Source organism: Ascaphus truei, chromosome 4, assembly GCF_040206685.1.
Source record: "Ascaphus truei isolate aAscTru1 chromosome 4, aAscTru1.hap1, whole genome shotgun sequence".
NCBI classification, from domain to species: Eukaryota; Metazoa; Chordata; class Amphibia; order Anura; family Ascaphidae; genus Ascaphus; species Ascaphus truei.
Window position 1 is genome coordinate 153,534,889 of NC_134486.1, and position 14,704 is coordinate 153,549,592.

Genomic DNA, 14,704 nt, shown 5'->3' on the forward strand with positions numbered 1-14,704 from the left:
CTGCTTCAGCACAGACCAGAAAGGCATTGTGATAAGCGTATCCCCGGTATAGTCAGGGGTTAATGGGAGTCGTCCCCGTCCCCCCAGTATACGCCCAGAACCATGGACCCGGTACTTGTGGTTCGGACTGTCTCCAACCAGCCATAATGTTGTGAGAGTGAAATTATGTCTACTGTAAGTCCAGCTTTGGTACATTAGAAGCAACTCTGAAACTTCACCTAAGCGTTTTTCGAAGATACTTTTTGGCTAACTTCTTATAGGAAGGTCTAGGAGCTCTGAAAATGAACGTGCGCGTCTTTCACTCTTCCCGAGGGACTTAGAAGAATTTTGTGATATTTTTTATTAAAATGGTGTATAAGGGTATATATATAAATATATTTTATGCACTGTATATGAGCTGGCGATTTCTAAGTCTGTGGTTCCGAGAGGGGGTAACCAGGCTCACTAATTAAGGTCAAGCCACTTGGCTGCCAGAATGCCCTGCTTCAGCACAGACCAGAAAGGCATTGTGATAAGCGTATCCCCGGTATAGTCAGGGGTTAATGGGAGTCGTCCCCGTCCCCCCAGTATACGCCCAGAACCATGGACCCGGTACTTGTGGTTCGGACTGTCTCCAACCAGCCATAATGTTGTGAGAGTGAAATTATGTCTAAGTCCAGCTTTGGTACATTAGAAGCAACTCTGAAACTTAACCTAAGCGTTTTTCGAAGCTACTTTTTGGCTAACTTCTTATAGGAAGGTCTAGGAGCTCTGAAAATGAATGTGCGCGTCTTTCACTCTTCCCGAGGGACTTAGAAGAATTTTGTGATATTTTTTATTAAAATGGTGTATAAGGGTATATATATAAATATATTTTATGCACTGTATATGAGCTGGCGATTTCTAAGTCTGTTGTTCCGAGAGGGGGTAACCAGGCTCAATAATAAAGGTCAAGCCACTTGGCTGCCAGAATGCCCTGCTTCAGCACAGACCGGAAAGGCATTGTAATAAGCGTATCCCCGGTATAGTCAGGGGTTAATGGGAGTCGTCCCCGTCCCCCCAGTATACGCCCAGAACCTTGGACCCGGTACTTGTGGTTCGGACTGTCTCCAACCAGCCATAATGTTGTGAGAGTGAAATTATGTCTAAGTCCAGCTTCGGTACATTAGAAGCAACTCTGAAACTTAAACTAAGCGTTTTTCGAAGCTACTTTTTGGCTAACTTCTTAAAGGAAGGTCTAGGAGCTCTGAAAATGAACGTGCGCGTCTTTCACTCTTCCCGAGGGACTTAGAAGAATTTTGTGATATTTTTTATTAAAATGGTGTATAAGGGTATATATATAAATATATTTTATGCACTGTATATGAGCTGGCGATTTCTAAGTCTGTGGTTCCGAGAGGGGGTAACCAGGCTCACTAATTAAGGTCAAGCCACTTGGCTGCCAGAATGCCCTGCTTCAGCACAGACCAGAAAGGCATTGTGATAAGCGTATCCCCGGTATAGTCAGGGGTTAATGGGAGTCCCCCCCGTCCCCCCAGTATACGCCCAGAACCATGGACCCGGTACTTGTGGTTCGGACTGTCTCCAACCAGCCATAATGTTGTGAGAGTGAAATTATGTCTAAGTCCAGCTTCGGTACATTAGAAGCAACTCTGAAACTTAACCTAAGCGTTTTTCGAAGCTACTTTTTGGCTAACTTCTTATAGGAAGGTCTAGGAGCTCTGAAAATTAACGTGCGCGTCTTTCACTCTTCCCGAGGGACTTAGAAGAATTTTGTGATATTTTTTATTAAAATGGTGTATAAGGGTATATATATAAATATATTTTATGCACTGTATATGAGCTGGCGATTTCTAAGTCTGTTGTTCCGAGAGGGGGTAACCAGGCTCACTAATAAAGGTCAAGCCACTTGGCTGCCAGAATGCCCTGCTTCAGCACAGACCAGAAAGGCATTGTGATAAGCGTATCCCCGGTATAGTCAGGGGTTAATGGGAGTCGTCCCCGTCCCCCCAGTATACGCCCAGAACCATGGACCCGGTACTTGTGGTTCGGACTGTCTCCAACCAGCCATAATGTTGTGAGAGTGAAATTATGTCTAAGTCCAGCTTTGGTACATTAGAAGCAACTCTGAAACTTCACCTAAGCGTTTTTCGAAGATACTTTTTGGCTAACTTCTTATAGGAAGGTCTAGGAGGTCTGAAAATGAACGTGCGCGTCTTTCACTCTTCCCGAGGGACTTAGAAGAATTTTGTGATATTTTTTATTAAAATGGTGTATAAGGGTATATATATAAATATATTTTATGCACTGTATATGAGCTGGCGATTTCTAAGTCTGTGGTTCCGAGAGGGGGTAACCAGGCTCACTAATTAAGGTCAAGCCACTTGGCTGCCAGAATGCCCTGCTTCAGCACAGACCAGAAAGGCATTGTGATAAGCGTATCCCCGGTATAGTCAGGGGTTAATGGGAGTCGTCCCCGTCCCCCCAGTATACGCCCAGAACCATGGACCCGGTACTTGTGGTTCGGACTGTCTCCAACCAGCCATAATGTTGTGAGAGTGAAATTATGTCTAAGTCCAGCTTCGGTACATTAGAAGCAACTCTGAAACTTAACCTAAGCGTTTTTCGAAGCTACTTTTTGGCTAACTTCTTATAGGAAGGTCTAGGAGCTCTGAAAATGAACGTGCGCGTCTTTCACTCTTCCCGAGGGACTTAGAAGAATTTTGTGATATTTTTTATTAAAATGGTGTATAAGGGTATATATATAAATATATTTTATGCACTGTATACTGTATGAGCTGGCGATTTCTAAGTCTGTTGTTCCGAGAGTGGGTAACCAGGCTCACTAATAAAGGTCAAGCCACTTGGCTGCCAGAATGCCCTGCTTCAGCACAGACCAGAAAGGCATTGTGATAAGCGTATCCCCGGTATAGTCAGGGGTTAATGGGAGTCGTCCCCGTCCCCCCAGTATACGCCCAGAACCATGGACCCGGTACTTGTGGTTCGGACTGTCTCCAACCAGCCATAATGTTGTGAGAGTGAAATTATGTCTAAGTCCAGCTTTGGTACATTAGAAGCAACTCTGAAACTTCACCTAAGCGTTTTTCGAAGATACTTTTTGGCTAACTTCTTATAGGAAGGTCTAGGAGCTCTGAAAATGAACGTGCGCGTCTTTCACTCTTCCCGAGGGACTTAGAAGAATTTTGTGATATTTTTTATTAAAATGGTGTATAAGGGTATATATATAAATATATTTTATGCACTGTATATGAGCTGGCGATTTCTAAGTCTGTGGTTCCGAGAGGGGGTAACCAGGCTCACTAATTAAGGTCAAGCCACTTGGCTGCCAGAATGCCCTGCTTCAGCACAGACCAGAAAGGCATTGTGATAAGCGTATCCCCGGTATAGTCAGGGGTTAATGGGAGTCGTCCCCGTCCCCCCAGTATACGCCCAGAACCATGGACCCGGTACTTGTGGTTCGGACTGTCTCCAACCAGCCATAATGTTGTGTGAGTGAAATTATGTCTAAGTCCAGCTTCGGTACATTAGAAGCAACTCTGAAACTTAACCTAAGCGTTTTTCGAAGCTACTTTTTGGCTAACTTCTTATAGGAAGGTCTAGGAGCTCTGAAAATGAACGTGCGCGTCTTTCACTCTTCCCGAGGGACTTAGAAGAATTTTGTGATATTTTTTATTAAAATGGTGTATAAGGGTATATATATAAATATATTTTATGCACTGTATATGAGCTGGCGATTTCTAAGTCTGTGGTTCCGAGAGGGGGTAACCAGGCTCACTAATAAAGGTCAAGCCACTTGGCTGCCAGAATGCCCTGCTTCAGCACAGACAGGAAAGGCATTGTGATAAGCGTATCCCCGGTATAGTCAGGGGTTAATGGGAGTCGTCCCCGTCCCCCCAGTATACGCCCAGAACCATGGACCCGGTACTTGTGGTTCGGACTGTCTCCAACCAGCCATAATGTTGTGAGAGTGAAATTATGTCTAAGTCCAGCTTCGGTACATTAGAAGCAACTCTGAAACTTAACCTAAGCGTTTTTCGAAGCTACTTTTTGGCTAACTTCTTATAGGAAGGTCTAGGAGCTCTGAAAATGAACGTGCGCGTCTTTCACTCTTCCCGAGGGACTTAGAAGAATTTTGTAATATTTTTTATTAAAATGGTGTATAAGGGTATATATATAAATATATTTTATGCACTGTATATGAGCTGGCGATTTCTAAGTCTGTTGTTCCGAGAGGGGGTAACCAGGCTCACTAATAAAGGTCAAGCCACTTGGCTGCCAGAATGCCCTGCTTCAGCACAGACCAGAAAGGCATTGTGATAAGCGTATCCCCGGTATAGTCAGGGGTTAATGGGAGTCGTCCCCGTCCCCCCAGTATACGCCCAGAACCATGGACCCGGTACTTGTGGTTCGGACTGTCTCCAACCAGCCATAATGTTGTGAGAGTGAAATTATGTCTAAGTCCAGCTTTGGTACATTAGAAGCAACTCTGAAACTTCACCTAAGCGTTTTTCGAAGCTACTTTTTGGCTAACTTCTTATAGGAAGGTCTAGGAGCTCTGAAAATGAACGTGCGCGTCTTTCACTCTTCCCGAGGGACTTAGAAGAATTTTGTGATATTTTTTATTAAAATGGTGTATAAGGGTATATATATAAATATATTTTATGCACTGTATACTGTATGAGCTGGCGATTTCTAAGTCTGTGGTTCCGAGAGGGGGTAACCAGGCTCACTAATAAAGGTCAAGCCACTTGGCTGCCAGAATGCCCTGCTTCAGCACAGACCAGAAAGGCATTGTGATAAGCGTATCCCCGGTATAGTCAGGGGTTAATGGGAGTCGTCCCCGTCCCCCCAGTATACGCCCAGAACCATGGACCCGGTACTTGTGGTTCGGACTGTCTCCAACCAGCCATAATGTTGTGAGAGTGAAATTATGTCTAAGTCCAGCTTTGGTACATTAGAAGCAACTCTGAAACTTCACCTAAGCGTTTTTCGAAGATACTTTTTGGCTAACTTCTTATAGGAAGGTCTAGGAGCTCTGAAAATGAACGTGCGCGTCTTTCACTCTTCCCGAGGGACTTAGAAGAATTTTGTGATATTTTTTATTAAAATGGTGTATAAGGGTATATATATAAATATATTTTATGCACTGTATATGAGCTGGCGATTTCTAAGTCTGTGGTTCCGAGAGGGGGTAACCAGGCTCACTAATTAAGGTCAAGCCACTTGGCTGCCAGAATGCCCTGCTTCAGCACAGACCAGAAAGGCATTGTGATAAGCGTATCCCCGGTATAGTCAGGGGTTAATGGGAGTCGTCCCCGTCCCCCCAGTATACGCCCAGAACCATGGACCCGGTACTTGTTGTTCGGACTGTCTCCAACCAGCCATAATGTTGTGAGAGTGAAATTATGTCTAAGTCCAGCTTCGGTACATTAGAAGCAACTCTGAAACTTAACCTAAGCGTTTTTCGAAGCTACTTTTTGGCTAACTTCTTATAGGAAGGTCTAGGAGCTCTGAAAATGAACGTGCGCGTCTTTCACTCTTCCCGAGGGACTTAGAAGAATTTTGTGATATTTTTTATTAAAATGGTGTATAAGGGTATATATATAAATATATTTTATGCACTGTATATGAGCTGGCGATTTCTAAGTCTGTTGTTCCGAGAGGGGGTAACCAGGCTCACTAATAAAGGTCAAGCCACTTGGCTGCCAGAATGCCCTGCTTCAGCACAGACCAGAAAGGCATTGTGATAAGCGTATCCCCGGTATAGTCAGGGGTTAATGGGAGTCGTCCCCGTCCCCCCAGTATACGCCCAGAACCATGGACCCGGTACTTGTGGTTCGGACTGTCTCCAACCAGCCATAATGTTGTGAGAGTGAAATTATGTCTAAGTCCAGCTTTGGTACATTAGAAGCAACTCTGAAACTTCACCTAAGCGTTTTTCGAAGATACTTTTTGGCTAACTTCTTATAGGAAGGTCTAGGAGCTCTGAAAATGAACGTGCGCGTCTTTCACTCTTCCCGAGGGACTTAGAAGAATTTTGTGATATTTTTTATTAAAATGGTGTATAAGGGTATATATATAAATATATTTTATGCACTGTATATGAGCTGGCGATTTCTAAGTCTGTGGTTCCGAGAGGGGGTAACCAGGCTCACTAATTAAGGTCAAGCCACTTGGCTGCCAGAATGCCCTGCTTCAGCACAGACCAGAAAGGCATTGTGATAAGCGTATCCCCGGTATAGTCAGGGGTTAATGGGAGTCGTCCCCGTCCCCCCAGTATACGCCCAGAACCATGGACCCGGTACTTGTGGTTCGGACTGTCTCCAACCAGCCATAATGTTGTGAGAGTGAAATTATGTCTAAGTCCAGCTTCGGTACATTAGAAGCAACTCTGAAACTTAACCTAAGCGTTTTTCGAAGCTACTTTTTGGCTAACTTCTTATAGGAAGGTCTAGGAGCTCTGAAAATGAACGTGCGCGTCTTTCACTCTTCCCGAGGGACTTAGAAGAATTTTGTGATATTTTTTATTAAAATGGTGTATAAGGGTATATATATAAATATATTTTATGCACTGTATACTGTATGAGCTGGCGATTTCTAAGTCTGTTGTTCCGAGAGGGGGTAACCAGGCTCACTAATTAAGGTCAAGCCACTTGGCTGCCAGAATGCCCTGCTTCAGCACAGACCAGAAAGGCATTGTGATAAGCGTATCCCCGGTATAGTCAGGGGTTAATGGGAGTCGTCCCCGTCCCCCCAGTATACGCCCAGAACCATGGACCCGGTACTTGTGGTTCGGACTGTCTCCAACCAGCCATAATGTTGTGAGAGTGAAATTATGTCTAAGTCCAGCTTTGGTACATTAGAAGCAACTCTGAAACTTCACCTAAGCGTTTTTCGAAGATACTTTTTGGCTAACTTCTTATAGGAAGGTCTAGGAGCTCTGAAAATGAACGTGCGCGTCTTTCACTCTTCCCGAGGGACTTAGAAGAATTTTGTGATATTTTTTATTAAAATGGTGTATAAGGGTATATATATAAATATATTTTATGCACTGTATATGAGCTGGCGATTTCTAAGTCTGTGGTTCCGAGAGGGGGTAACCAGGCTCACTAATTAAGGTCAAGCCACTTGGCTGCCAGAATGCCCTGCTTCAGCACAGACCAGAAAGGCATTGTGATAAGCGTATCCCCGGTATAGTCAGGGGTTAATGGGAGTCGTCCCCGTCCCCCCAGTATACGCCCAGAACCATGGACCCGGTACTTGTGGTTCGGACTGTCTCCAACCAGCCATAATGTTGTGAGAGTGAAATTATGTCTAAGTCCAGCTTCGGTACATTAGAAGCAACTCTGAAACTTAACCTAAGCGTTTTTCGAAGCTACTTTTTGGCTAACTTCTTATAGGAAGGTCTAGGAGCTCTGAAAATGAACGTGCGCGTCTTTCACTCTTCCCGAGGGACTTAGAAGAATTTTGTGATATTTTTTATTAAAATGGTGTATAAGGGTATATATATAAATATATTTTATGCACTGTATATGAGCTGGCGATTTCTAAGTCTGTGGTTCCGAGAGGGGGTAACCAGGCTCACTAATAAAGGTCAAGCCACTTGGCTGCCAGAATGCCCTGCTTCAGCACAGACAGGAAAGGCATTGTGATAAGCGTATCCCCGGTATAGTCAGGGGTTAATGGGAGTCGTCCCCGTCCCCCCAGTATACGCCCAGAACCATGGACCCGGTACTTGTGGTTCGGACTGTCTCCAACCAGCCATAATGTTGTGAGAGTGAAATTATGTCTAAGTCCAGCTTCGGTACATTAGAAGCAACTCTGAAACTTAACCTAAGCGTTTTTCGAAGCTACTTTTTGGCTAACTTCTTATAGGAAGGTCTAGGAGCTCTGAAAATGAACGTGCGCGTCTTTCACTCTTCCCGAGGGACTTAGAAGAATTTTGTAATATTTTTTATTAAAATGGTGTATAAGGGTATATATATAAATATATTTTATGCACTGTATATGAGCTGGCGATTTCTAAGTCTGTTGTTCCGAGAGGGGGTAACCAGGCTCACTAATAAAGGTCAAGCCACTTGGCTGCCAGAATGCCCTGCTTCAGCACAGACCAGAAAGGCATTGTGATAAGCGTATCCCCGGTATAGTCAGGGGTTAATGGGAGTCGTCCCCGTCCCCCCAGTATACGCCCAGAACCATGGACCCGGTACTTGTGGTTCGGACTGTCTCCAACCAGCCATAATGTTGTGAGAGTGAAATTATGTCTAAGTCCAGCTTTGGTACATTAGAAGCAACTCTGAAACTTCACCTAAGCGTTTTTCGAAGCTACTTTTTGGCTAACTTCTTATAGGAAGGTCTAGGAGCTCTGAAAATGAACGTGCGCGTCTTTCACTCTTCCCGAGGGACTTAGAAGAATTTTGTGATATTTTTTATTAAAATGGTGTATAAGGGTATATATATAAATATATTTTATGCACTGTATATGAGCTGGCGATTTCTAAGTCTGTGGTTCCGAGAGGGGGTAACCAGGCTCACTAATAAAGGTCAAGCCACTTGGCTGCCAGAATGCCCTGCTTCAGCACAGACAGGAAAGGCATTGTGATAAGCGTATCCCCGGTATAGTCAGGGGTTAATGGGAGTCGTCCCCGTCCCCCCAGTATACGCCCAGAACCATGGACCCGGTACTTGTGGTTCGGACTGTCTCCAACCAGCCATAATGTTGTGAGAGTGAAATTATGTCTAAGTCCAGCTTCGGTACATTAGAAGCAACTCTGAAACTTAACCTAAGCGTTTTTCGAAGCTACTTTTTGGCTAACTTCTTATAGGAAGGTCTAGGAGCTCTGAAAATGAACGTGCGCGTCTTTCACTCTTCCCGAGGGACTTAGAAGAATTTTGTGATATTTTTTATTAAAATGGTGTATAAGGGTATATATATAAATATATTTTATGCACTGTATACTGTATGAGCTGGCGATTTCTAAGTCTGTTGTTCCGAGAGGGGGTAACCAGGCTCACTAATAAAGGTCAAGCCACTTGGCTGCCAGAATGCCCTGCTTCAGCACAGACCAGAAAGGCATTGTGATAAGCGTATCCCCGGTATAGTCAGGGGTTAATGGGAGTCGTCCCCGTCCCCCCAGTATACGCCCAGAACCATGGACCCGGTACTTGTGGTTCGGACTGTCTCCAACCAGCCATAATGTTGTGAGAGTGAAATTATGTCTAAGTCCAGCTTTGGTACATTAGAAGCAACTCTGAAACTTCACCTAAGCGTTTTTCGAAGATACTTTTTGGCTAACTTCTTATAGGAAGGTCTAGGAGCTCTGAAAATGAACGTGCGCGTCTTTCACTCTTCCCGAGGGACTTAGAAGAATTTTGTGATATTTTTTATTAAAATGGTGTATAAGGGTATATATATAAATATATTTTATGCACTGTATATGAGCTGGCGATTTCTAAGTCTGTGGTTCCGAGAGGGGGTAACCAGGCTCACTAATTAAGGTCAAGCCACTTGGCTGCCAGAATGCCCTGCTTCAGCACAGACCAGAAAGGCATTGTGATAAGCGTATCCCCGGTATAGTCAGGGGTTAATGGGAGTCGTCCCCGTCCCCCCAGTATACGCCCAGAACCATGGACCCGGTACTTGTGGTTCGGACTGTCTCCAACCAGCCATAATGTTGTGAGAGTGAAATTATGTCTAAGTCCAGCTTCGGTACATTAGAAGCAACTCTGAAACTTAACCTAAGCGTTTTTCGAAGCTACTTTTTGGCTAACTTCTTATAGGAAGGTCTAGGAGCTCTGAAAATGAACGTGCGCGTCTTTCACTCTTCCCGAGGGACTTAGAAGAATTTTGTGATATTTTTTATTAAAATGGTGTATAAGGGTATATATATAAATATATTTTATGCACTGTATATGAGCTGGCGATTTCTAAGTCTGTGGTTCCGAGAGGGGGTAACCAGGCTCACTAATAAAGGTCAAGCCACTTGGCTGCCAGAATGCCCTGCTTCAGCACAGACAGGAAAGGCATTGTGATAAGCGTATCCCCGGTATAGTCAGGGGTTAATGGGATTCGTCCCCGTCCCCCCAGTATACGCCCAGAACCATGGACCCGGTACTTGTGGTTCGGACTGTCTCCAACCAGCCATAATGTTGTGAGAGTGAAATTATGTCTAAGTCCAGCTTCGGTACATTAGAAGCAACTCTGAAACTTAACCTAAGCGTTTTTCGAAGCTACTTTTTGGCTAACTTCTTATAGGAAGGTCTAGGAGCTCTGAAAATGAACGTGCGCGTCTTTCACTCTTCCCGAGGGACTTAGAAGAATTTTGTAATATTTTTTATTAAAATGGTGTATAAGGGTATATATATAAATATATTTTATGCACTGTATATGAGCTGGCGATTTCTAAGTCTGTTGTTCCGAGAGGGGGTAACCAGGCTCACTAATAAAGGTCAAGCCACTTGGCTGCCAGAATGCCCTGCTTCAGCACAGACCAGAAAGGCATTGTGATAAGCGTATCCCCGGTATAGTCAGGGGTTAATGGGAGTCGTCCCCGTCCCCCCAGTATACGCCCAGAACCATGGACCCGGTACTTGTGGTTCGGACTGTCTCCAACCAGCCATAATGTTGTGAGAGTGAAATTATGTCTAAGTCCAGCTTTGGTACATTAGAAGCAACTCTGAAACTTAACCTAAGCGTTTTTCGAAGCTACTTTTTGGCTAACTTCTTATAGGAAGGTCTAGGAGCTCTGAAAATGAACGTGCGCGTCTTTCACTCTTCCCGAGGGACTTAGAAGAATTTTGTGATATTTTTTATTAAAATGGTGTATAAGGGTATATATATAAATATATTTTATGCACTGTATATGAGCTGGCGATTTCTAAGTCTGTGGTTCCGAGAGGGGGTAACCAGGCTCACTAATAAAGGTCAAGCCACTTGGCTGCCAGAATGCCCTGCTTCAGCACAGACAGGAAAGGCATTGTGATAAGCGTATCCCCGGTATAGTCAGGGGTTAATGGGAGTCGTCCCCGTCCCCCCAGTATACGCCCAGAACCATGGACCCGGTACTTGTGGTTCGGACTGTCTCCAACCAGCCATAATGTTGTGAGAGTGAAATTATGTCTAAGTCCAGCTTCGGTACATTAGAAGCAACTCTGAAACTTAACCTAAGCGTTTTTCGAAGCTACTTTTTGGCTAACTTCTTATAGGAAGATCTAGGAGCTCTGAAAATGAACGTGCGCGTCTTTCACTCTTCCCGAGGGACTTAGAAGAATTTTGTAATATTTTTTATTAAAATGGTGTATAAGGGTATATATATAAATATATTTTATGCACTGTATATGAGCTGGCGATTTCTAAGTCTGTGGTTCCGAGAGGGGGTAACCAGGCTCACTAATAAAGGTCAAGCCACTTGGCTGCCAGAATGCCCTGCTTCAGCACAGACAGGAAAGGCATTGTGATAAGCGTATCCCCGGTATAGTCAGGGGTTAATGGGAGTCGTCCCCGTCCCCCCAGTATACGCCCAGAACCATGGACCCGGTACTTGTGGTTCGGACTGTCTCCAACCAGCCATAATGTTGTGAGAGTGAAATTATGTCTAAGTCCAGCTTCGGTACATTAGAAGCAACTCTGAAACTTAACCTAAGCGTTTTTCGAAGCTACTTTTTGGCTAACTTCTTATAGGAAGGTCTAGGAGCTCTGAAAATGAACGTGCGCGTCTTTCACTCTTCCCGAGGGACTTAGAAGAATTTTGTAATATTTTTTATTAAAATGGTGTATAAGGGTATATATATAAATATATTTTATGCACTGTATATGAGCTGGCGATTTCTAAGTCTGTTGTTCCGAGAGGGGGTAACCAGGCTCACTAATAAAGGTCAAGCCACTTGGCTGCCAGAATGCCCTGCTTCAGCACAGACCAGAAAGGCATTGTGATAAGCGTATCCCCGGTATAGTCAGGGGTTAATGGGAGTCGTCCCCGTCCCCCCAGTATACGCCCAGAACCATGGACCCGGTACTTGTGGTTCGGACTGTCTCCAACCAGCCATAATGTTGTGAGAGTGAAATTATGTCTAAGTCCAGCTTTGGTACATTAGAAGCAACTCTGAAACTTAACCTAAGCGTTTTTCGAAGCTACTTTTTGGCTAACTTCTTATAGGAAGGTCTAGGAGCTCTGAAAATGAACGTGCGCGTCTTTCACTCTTCCCGAGGGACTTAGAAGAATTTTGTGATATTTTTTATTAAAATGGTGTATAAGGGTATATATATAAATATATTTTATGCACTGTATATGAGCTGGCGATTTCTAAGTCTGTGGTTCCGAGAGGGGGTAACCAGGCTCACTAATAAAGGTCAAGCCACTTGGCTGCCAGAATGCCCTGCTTCAGCACAGACAGGAAAGGCATTGTGATAAGCGTATCCCCGGTATAGTCAGGGGTTAATGGGAGTCGTCCCCGTCCCCCCAGTATACGCCCAGAACCATGGACCCGGTACTTGTGGTTCGGACTGTCTCCAACCAGCCATAATGTTGTGAGAGTGAAATTATGTCTAAGTCCAGCTTCGGTACATTAGAAGCAACTCTGAAACTTAACCTAAGCGTTTTTCGAAGCTACTTTTTGGCTAACTTCTTATAGGAAGGTCTAGGAGCTCTGAAAATGAACGTGCGCGTCTTTCACTCTTCCCGAGGGACTTAGAAGAATTTTGTAATATTTTTTATTAAAATGGTGTATAAGGGTATATATATAAATATATTTTATGCACTGTATATGAGCTGGCGATTTCTAAGTCTGTTGTTCCGAGAGGGGGTAACCAGGCTCACTAATAAAGGTCAAGCCACTTGGCTGCCAGAATGCCCTGCTTCAGCACAGACCAGAAAGGCATTGTGATAAGCGTATCCCCGGTATAGTCAGGGGTTAATGGGAGTCGTCCCCGTCCCCCCAGTATACGCCCAGAACCATGGACCCGGTACTTGTGGTTCGGACTGTCTCCAACCAGCCATAATGTTGTGAGAGTGAAATTATGTCTAAGTCCAGCTTTGGTACATTAGAAGCAACTCTGAAACTTCACCTAAGCGTTTTTCGAAGCTACTTTTTGGCTAACTTCTTATAGGAAGGTCTAGGAGCTCTGAAAATGAACGTGCGCGTCTTTCACTCTTCCCGAGGGACTTAGAAGAATTTTGTGATATTTTTTATTAAAATGGTGTATAAGGGTATATATATAAATATATTTTATGCACTGTATATGAGCTGGCGATTTCTAAGTCTGTGGTTCCGAGAGGGGGTAACCAGGCTCACTAATAAAGGTCAAGCCACTTGGCTGCCAGAATGCCCTGCTTCAGCACAGACAGGAAAGGCATTGTGATAAGCGTATCCCCGGTATAGTCAGGGGTTAATGGGAGTCGTCCCCGTCCCCCCAGTATACGCCCAGAACCATGGACCCGGTACTTGTGGTTCGGACTGTCTCCAACCAGCCATAATGTTGTGAGAGTGAAATTATGTCTAAGTCCAGCTTCGGTACATTAGAAGCAACTCTGAAACTTAACCTAAGCGTTTTTCGAAGCTACTTTTTGGCTAACTTCTTATAGGAAGGTCTAGGAGCTCTGAAAATGAACGTGCGCGTCTTTCACTCTTCCCGAGGGACTTAGAAGAATTTTGTAATATTTTTTATTAAAATGGTGTATAAGGGTATATATATAAATATATTTTATGCACTGTATATGAGCTGGCGATTTCTAAGTCTGTTGTTCCGAGAGGGGGTAACCAGGCTCACTAATAAAGGTCAAGCCACTTGGCTGCCAGAATGCCCTGCTTCTGCACAGACCAGAAAGGCATTGTGATAAGCGTATCCCCGGTATAGTCAGGGGTTAATGGGAGTCGTCCCCGTCCCCCCAGTATACGCCCAGAACCATGGACCCGGTACTTGTGGTTCGGACTGTCTCCAACCAGCCATAATGTTGTGAGAGTGAAATTATGTCTAAGTCCAGCTTTGGTACATTAGAAGCAACTCTGAAACTTCACCTAAGCGTTTTTCGAAGCTACTTTTTGGCTAACTTCTTATAGGAAGGTCTAGGAGCTCTGAAAATGAACGTGCGCGTCTTTCACTCTTCCGAGGGACTTAGAAGAATTTTGTGATATTTTTTATTAAAATGGTGTATAAGGGTATATATATAAATATATTTTATGCACTGTATATGAGCTGGCGATTTCTAAGTCTGTGGTTCCGAGAGGGGGTAACCAGGCTCACTAATTAAGGTCAAGCCACTTGGCTGCCAGAATGCCCTGCTTCAGCACAGACCAGAAAGGCATTGTGATAAGCGTATCCCCGGTATAGTCAGGGGTTAATGGGAGTCGTCCCCGTCCCCCCAGTATACGCCCAGAACCATGGACCCGGTACTTGTGGTTCGGACTGTCTCCAACCAGCCATAATGTTGTGAGAGTGAAATTATGTCTAAGTCCAGCTTCGGTACATTAGAAGCAACTCTGAAACTTAACCTAAGCGTTTTTCGAAGCTACTTTTTGGCTAACTTCTTATAGGAAGGTCTAGGAGCTCTGAAAATGAACGTGCGCGTCTTTCACTCTTCCCGAGGGACTTAGAAGAATTTTGTAATATTTTTTATTAAAATGGTGTATAAGGGTATATATATAAATATATTTTATGCACTGTATATGAGCTGGCGATTTCTAAGTCTGTTGTTCCGAGAGGGGGTAA